An 8,130-nucleotide genomic window follows, 5' to 3' on the forward strand; every position below is an offset into this window, starting at 1 on the left:
CATTGAAATATGTAAGTGTTCAGCTTCGGCTGAAATATATGAGTGTGTGTGTGTGTGTGCGTTTTCTCTCGTCTCGAGATGCGCTGCCATATCCTGAAATGAATGTGTCTGCCTGCCTCTTCCAAAAAGCACACAGCAACATTCTGGACTGGTCGTTCTATCCCATTTGATGTTAATATGGACCTTTGCGTTTGCTCATTTCGAAAAGATATCTGCATCTATTTGGCATGCAAATGAAAATTATGACCATAAAAGAAAATTGGTTACGATTTCTGCATACTTATTATACCGGTTATTATTTATTCACCACAACCAAAATTACGAATCATCAACTGCAACACATAACTCCCCTCGAAGCGAATGCGGGACATTTTATCAAGAATCATCGTCGTATGTACCTCTGCTGAACAAACCAAAACAATGGAAATTACTTTGACCTACAATACAATATGGCACAAATTCTATTTCTACGAAAGCCATTTCTTGATGGTGTTTATGTGCTCTTCTGAGATTCGAATGAGACACACGACCAAGTATATATGCAAGCACCTTGACAAATCACAAACCACCTCCGATGCAGTTATGAAACGTTGCTCGACTGCAATTAATTATCATTCGAGGTTTGCTCTTGTTTCTCAGCAATTTTGAGACGCACTTTTGTTTGTCCTTGTGCACACAGTTGTAGTAGCCCCGGAGAAATGTGGTGCAAAATTGTATTCGTTCTGAAAACTCATGGAAAACATTCGCTATCTCTGTCTCTGTCTCTCTCTCTCTCTCTACAATTAGTACTTCTGCCTGAATACAGTGGACTTTCGTGGAAAAACTCCCAAAATGATGAATGTTTAAACACGATATCTTGCACGCAGTAATTTTAATGGCATATATTTTACACATTTCATAATGAATCCACGGGAGTTCGTGGATGTGCGAAACCATAGAATGTTCCATCAATTTGGAACAGTTCGACGAAAATTTTGGAAAAACCTTCAGTTTTCAATTACAGTGCTCTCTCAGAAATCTTGAGTAGTTTGTTTTTGCAGAAAAGCTTAAGTTTTCCGGATAATTAAGATTTCTGAGAGAGCATAAGTGGCGATTGTAAAAAGGGATACTTCGGTCAATGTAAGTGTAATGTAATAAATACATTTGGTTAAATTATTGCTACTTATGCGGTATCATGGAAGGTTACCATGGTTTGGGTGTCGATTCGACACCCTCTTATTTGGATGGCTTCGAGGTTCACATGAATGCCAAGAGTCAAATTGGATAGAGGCAGCACTGTGAATTGAGTCTTTTTTCAAGAGAAATTTGATATAATTCCATTGCAAGGAACCGTGTCGAGTACATTGGCAGCAGCATTGCAAATCAAAATTACACTTGAATTGAAATAGCTTGTTACCGGAAGCTTTACACTCAAGCTGGAAATTTGTGTGCCCATTGATCGAATTTCTTGGTAAAACCAATTCATGATGAATGGAAAAATAAAGCCGAATAAAGCTTTTTCATCGTCTGGACGGTTTTGTGTGAAAAATGGACGAAAAAAAATAAATAAAAATCGAAAATTGATCGAAAATCAGAACTTGAACTCAAGATATTGAGCGAGAGAAAGCATAGAGTGTTAACGATGAAAGTTTATCAATATTTGAGTTACAGTTGTGAGTAGTAGCATGGTTGTTGCGAAAGGAAATCCCGAGAATAATGGGAACAGTTCAATGAGCTGCTAATACTCATCCATTGTTGTGTTGTTCGCAAGCTTGATTTACCTGGAATGATTTATCTACTTATCGCGAGCCAAGCATATTTCAATTGAAACCGCACAGTTGATGCACGCAACAAACAGATTTAAATATGCATGGAGTACTTATTCACACACACATACACAAACATATCGGGAAACGAACGAGGAATACAGTATCGATATGTATGCATAGATTCGGTGCGATAATCATTTCGAGCGGGGCATAAATTTGGATTTGGCATTCAATGGCTGCGTCAATTGTAATTGTGTAAATAGGCATCCATATTCATATTGGTTGGTGGAGCAGCAAGGGGATTTGCAAGCTGCGGCAATGAAGTGCAACGTCTGCTTTAATAATGTTTAATTGTTGCTAATGTGGCATTCTGGTTGGCCAACAAAATCGATTGCATGTGCGCTGGTTGCATGTTGTGCGGTCAATCGGCGATCCAATCGGCTTTTGTGCAATTTCAACAGATCCATTCCAGTTTTGAATGTGTCTAATTAATTTGTGCATAGATGTGTAATGCTGACGATATTAATCTAATCGAAATGCCATTCCTATGTCAACAGATCGATAGAGTCAAATAATTTGAATGTGTGTTTTAGTTCCTCTCACTCACTCACACCCACCCAATCATTCGTTGGCTCTCAATTAAGTAATGAATTTGCAGTGCAGTGCACTTGGTACGAAAATTGAAATTCATTATACGCTTCGACTACGTTAATGATCCCACTGAGATATATTTACAGCGTGAAAAAAGCACTTCATATTTATGACCCAATTGTTTTACGCGCCACCAAAAAAAAACCTCTCTCGCTTTTACTCTCTCATTTCGGAGTGCAAACACACACTCGCACTTTGGTGTGCTAAACATGTGTTCAAAGTTGAAACGCGCTAAAATGTTCAATAAAATGGTTAGAAACTCATTTAAAATTGTCTTTTACGCGCGTTTGTCAGTTTAAATGACAGTCAACGATACTCGATGGCAGCATTATCCCATTTATGACTTTCGCACTAATTATCTGATGAGCGAAGAGACAGCGACAGAGTGAGAAGATCCGAAGTGAAAACAAAAAGTCATCAACATGTCGTTTGCATTAATTAAAAACGATTTATCTTTTCATAATAAACGGTGTAAACCTCATTGTCGTTCATTCAAGTACCAACTACTTTTCGCTCTCGCTCTCGTTCTCTATCTATCTATCTGCCTTGTTCAATCAGAAAGAAAACCACTGTTTTTCAATTTCCATAAAATGTTTGCCATACAAAGTTTGTAATTGCGTGCGGATCGTCGGTTGGTTGTTTGAATTGAGTCGTTAAATGATGATTTTTATCATTAAATGAGCTACTTTGCTGCTGAAACGAATCGATAAAATCCTATAAGATACTTGCATCGTTTGATGACGATAGAAATCATGACGGTTTTAAAAGTGTACACCCTTAAACACCTGCTTTCTTAAGTTACACTAACAAGATTGTCTATCGCTTAATGTCACTATCACAAGATTTATACGCATTTTGATGTGGCAACGACAACGGTGTCGCGTCGCAAACGTGTTGTACCTTTTCAGAAAAGTTTTCGAAAAGCCAACAAAATCAGAGATAGTTTTCAGATGGTTGAAAACGGAATTTACATGTTTGAATCGGCCGAAATCTATGGTTCTGTCGAAATTAATTTGATAATCGGATGCGTTGTGCTTTGCATAAATGACTAATTAAAGCGGCTTAGGTGGACGACAGATAGAGAGGACAAACGGACGAGTCAACGATAGAGAGATATGGCGATTGGTATGGAAATCAGGTGGCATTCATTGGGCGGATTATATGAGATTGAGGGCTCTCGCTGCTCGCCGACCCATTCAACGCTTCATATTCTCTCTCTCTCTCTTTCTCATTTGCATACGGGATTTTTCCTAGAACCAAAGCGATCAAACGTACACCGTACCGCACCACACCACACACATTGTGTCCGCTTCGAAAATTCAATTTTGATAATATAGGAAAATATTTTCATTTTGCATGTCACCCCATTGATGCCATTTTGTTCGATGATGATGGCGGTAGGTATATTCAATTGAGATATTCATTTTAGATAGCAAAACGGGTTTTGTGTACACAGGAAGAGTGAGATATCACAACTGATTTTCAAGGTTGTTTGAAAATCTAGGTTTTCTATTGTATGAACACGCGGACGAATGGGCGGACGGGGATCCAACGCCGAAGGTAATTCTATTATTATACTGCTGATCTACCACAACGGGCTTATCCATTTGGCAGATGGAAATTAAAAAATCACAATTCAATCGATTTACACAGAGACATTGAGAGAATCATATAGTAGCAGCAGCAGCAGCAGCAGCACATCTATATTCAAACACTGAAAATCACTTTTCAATGATAATAATTGCTCTAAATATTCAATTGACTCATGGTGTTATTTGACCCATGAATCATCGGCATTTCGATACCTCTTTCTAACTTGCACTGTATTATGCACGGACGCACACACACACACACACACGAATGCATTTCAATGTAATGTGCACATTGAATATTGTTCTCCCATGGCAATGATAACAATTTTCGAAATGACGGTGGCCAGCATATCAATTTACACATATTTTAACAATGCATTACACCGAATGGAAAATTCAAATTATTTTCTAGAGAAGGTTTGGTCTAAAGATGCTTTTGAAATGTAATGCTAAGCTGCGTTGCCTATCAATTTAGGCAGAATTGATTTAGATGAAATACAATTTTCTCCAATACATATTTTACATACGTTCAGTCATTAAAGTAACATTCCATTGTTAATTTGTAGATTATGAAAAATTATTTCCATTTTGCAACTATTAATTATTATCGGAATCGTTGAAATCGAGAGAAAGTGAGATGAAATACCATGTAAAACACACTTCAATTGCCATTACCCGCACTGATCTCGTTTCCATTTAGTTTATTTGATACAATGTAGCAAACAATTACCATGACGATAATAATTACTGTTACTGATTCAAATCAGTATGTGCATTGATTCGATGAATGGAGACAAAGTTTTCAATTGAATTAAATGCAGTGTGGGGCTGAAGAAAAGTTTAAATTGATAGGTATTACAAATACATATATGTATCATATTTGAAATATGTTTGATAAATTTGATATTGCAGTTGCTGGGTATCGATCAACCAAATCCCCGACGAGTTGCTTAACAAATCCACACATTCACAATTTAACAATTTACCAAAGTTGCTTATTTGAGTTGGTGTAACTTATACGGAGAGAGAGAGAGAGCGAAAGTGTGGGCGAAAGGGAGAGCTAGAGAGAGAGAGAGAGAGAGAGAGAGACGCTTTCGAAGTTAGAAATCAGCGTCAGGCTTACATGTTGAGACATGTGAAATGTGCTTTTCGAATTTTTGACAGGCGGCAACATTATCAAGTGATCAACTAAAACCATTCTCTGTAGCTCCCTTCGTACACATTGAAAATCATAATTTCGATTTGACACCGTTGGCTTCTTCATCGCGTACACACTGTGTACGACGAACGATACGATAAATGTGGAACAGCAATGCTGCTACTGTTGATGCATCTCCCATAATCAGATGAAACGCGACGTCAAGGCAAAATCATTTGCCGAAGTCGCGATATGATCAGTACTCTTGGTGGCGGTGAGGGAAAATTTGCATACGGAAATTAATATATTTTGCATTTTAAATGATGAAACTTAATTATTTATGCGAAACTGTAGACAATATCAATATGTTTTATGTGTACTTAAGACGATAATACTGTACGAGAAGTGATTAGTTTTGATATGTTGGGTGTATGTGTGTGTCTGTGTATGGAAGAGCATAAATGTGCTTAGTTTAAGTTGAAGCGTTGAAAATTTATTCATATCAAAACTATAGTTTCGAAACAATAAATAAGGAATATGTTGCGATAATTTGAAGCGATAGCTGCAACACACACACACATGTATGGAAGCTTGATAATTTTGTGAAAGTGGAACGATGCAACTGGGTCGATTCTCCCAAAGATTGAAAAACTGATTGCAAGCTCTTCGAATTAATTGATTAGTTTGTAATTGAATGAAGTGTATATCCGGAATATACATTTTCTTCCGCTCACAGTTCCTGTCACATCGTTCCCACTAATCAAATCCAAAAACAAATTCGATCCGTTCAAAAACAATGTGTTATAAAGTTATAAGTTGAGTTTTCGAATTTGTAGAACAGTGAAGTGTGGAAGTGGAAAATGTTATGTGTGCACTGTACAATACCGCAGTGTGTATTACACACTTTCTATTCAAATGAGACTGAAATCGATTCCGAGATGTACAATAAATGGCAGGTATATGTATGCATATCGATACCGATTTGATTGGCTCCATTCAACTCGTTGGTTTGCAAAATAATCAACAAAATCAATTGGTAGTAAAACAAAACGCAACTTAAAGTGCGTATATACGGGAGGGAGTGGGTGAAACGAAAGCGGGAACGAGAGAAATACATGGAGAATGGAGATTGAGTATTGAAGACTGTGGAAAAGAAAGCGAGAGATGGAGGGAAGAGGTGAATTTCATTTGAATAAAATGCCCATTTAGATCGATGAGGCAGGAAATGCGTATCAATGCGAAAAAGATTACGACCCAAAACGAAAATCAATGAATTCAACCGTAATTTAGTTTCATACGTAATATCATATCATCGCATTTAAATGTTCATGCGTAGCATTTTTATGATCCAAATGAAAACACTCGATATACGAAACCGGAATGAATAAGTGAGTCAGAGAGAGAGAGAGAGAGAGAGAGAGGTGGAGACAGAATGAAAAGATAGACACATCTATTGGACATGAACGAGGACATGAATGTGGGCTAATCGATTTTTATGACGAGAATATAAACGTGTCTACGTAAATGGATAGCATCGGTATTGAAATGAAAAGTATCCCTTTGCTTTTTTTGTCCAAAGATGCACAAGAGAAGACGGTTCGTAGAAGCGTTTTGTGCAACACAAAATTATAAGAAAGCAATAAAGATAGAGGCGAAGAGAGCACATTTGAAAAGAAGAAGACACATTTTCATAACGAAATGTGAGAGATAGAAAGGAAAGTATCAAGTTTTGCATCATCCCTTGGTCTTATCATGCGTCCATTTCGCCGTTCCTCTCCCGCAATTTTCAACACACGCGCGCCCAAATCCCCATAGACATACACACCTGCCGCACATACAATGACCACGATGACACAAAACGGATTCATTTGCATTGTTCGGCGAATGTCTTTTTATTCTGTGTCATGTAGTCATTTTGATATCAAATCCGTAAATATTTACGACGGCACTTCCTCATCTCTCTCTCTCTCTCTGTGTGTGTCTCTGTCTCTCTCTACAATGTCACTCTTTCGTACATACATTTTCAACCTTTTTTTGCTTCATACTATGTACTACTTTTGACTATTTAGCATAATCCAAAGGTAAGTATACTTACATTAGATACATCTAATGGCAAAGTGAAAGAAAATTGAGAGAGCAAGCGAGACCATGATGTGCCAAAGTAAAATACGTTTTAATGCAAAGACATAAAAATGACAGATGTTTTCGCCATGAAGTTCATCTAATGTTGTTTTAAATCGTTTTGTATCGTTTGGAGTAAAGCTCAGAAAACAATTTGTGTATGTGTGTGTGTGTTCGTCTGTGCGCACGCCAGAGGTGATGGAATTTTTGGGGAAAAGATGTTACGTAAATTAAATGTCACTTCATTTTCCTCGGGCTGTAGTCGCCGGTCTCTCTCATGCTATTCCATTTTGCTGAGCAAAGAAGTTGCGGTAAAAGCAAAAGACGAAGAGGAAGATCAAGATGGAATAGAAATTTAGCCTTCGCCAAATAAGTTGATCCACTTTGGAATGTGGTGCAAGACGTGTGGGAACTTTCCAAATGAAGAGCGAATAACAAGAAGAGGAGAGAAAAAAAAGACCGCAGAGCTTCGCTTCGCTCTGCTCTGCGTTCTTGAGTTTTTAGTTACTTAATCTATTTCGTTGTTTAACAACAAACTATTTTTTGGCGCACTACATGAAATGTATTTCATCAAAGTAACTTTGAAGTAATATATTTATTATCAAAATGAATCACAAGATCTTGGTTTTATTTCTTTTTTGAAATATACTGCCTTTGGTTTAAATTAAATAAATAATATGAGCATCGAATCTAAAATCACTTTAATTCTGGTCAAGACTCAGTCATCATATATTATAATTTACTCAAATTCTCAACGAGAGAGCTACTTATTGACTCTACAATTTTAGAATCGACAACGATTCCAATGCTTTATTTGCTTAATTTGGTCATCCGAAAATATTATACGAAAAATTAATGTAATTTTTAAACAACCTTTGAT

This window comes from Sitodiplosis mosellana, unplaced genomic scaffold (genome assembly GCF_009176505.1).
Source record: "Sitodiplosis mosellana isolate CC-2019 unplaced genomic scaffold, AAFC_SMos_1.0 Smas_scaffold_5, whole genome shotgun sequence".
NCBI classification, from domain to species: Eukaryota; Metazoa; Arthropoda; class Insecta; order Diptera; family Cecidomyiidae; genus Sitodiplosis; species Sitodiplosis mosellana.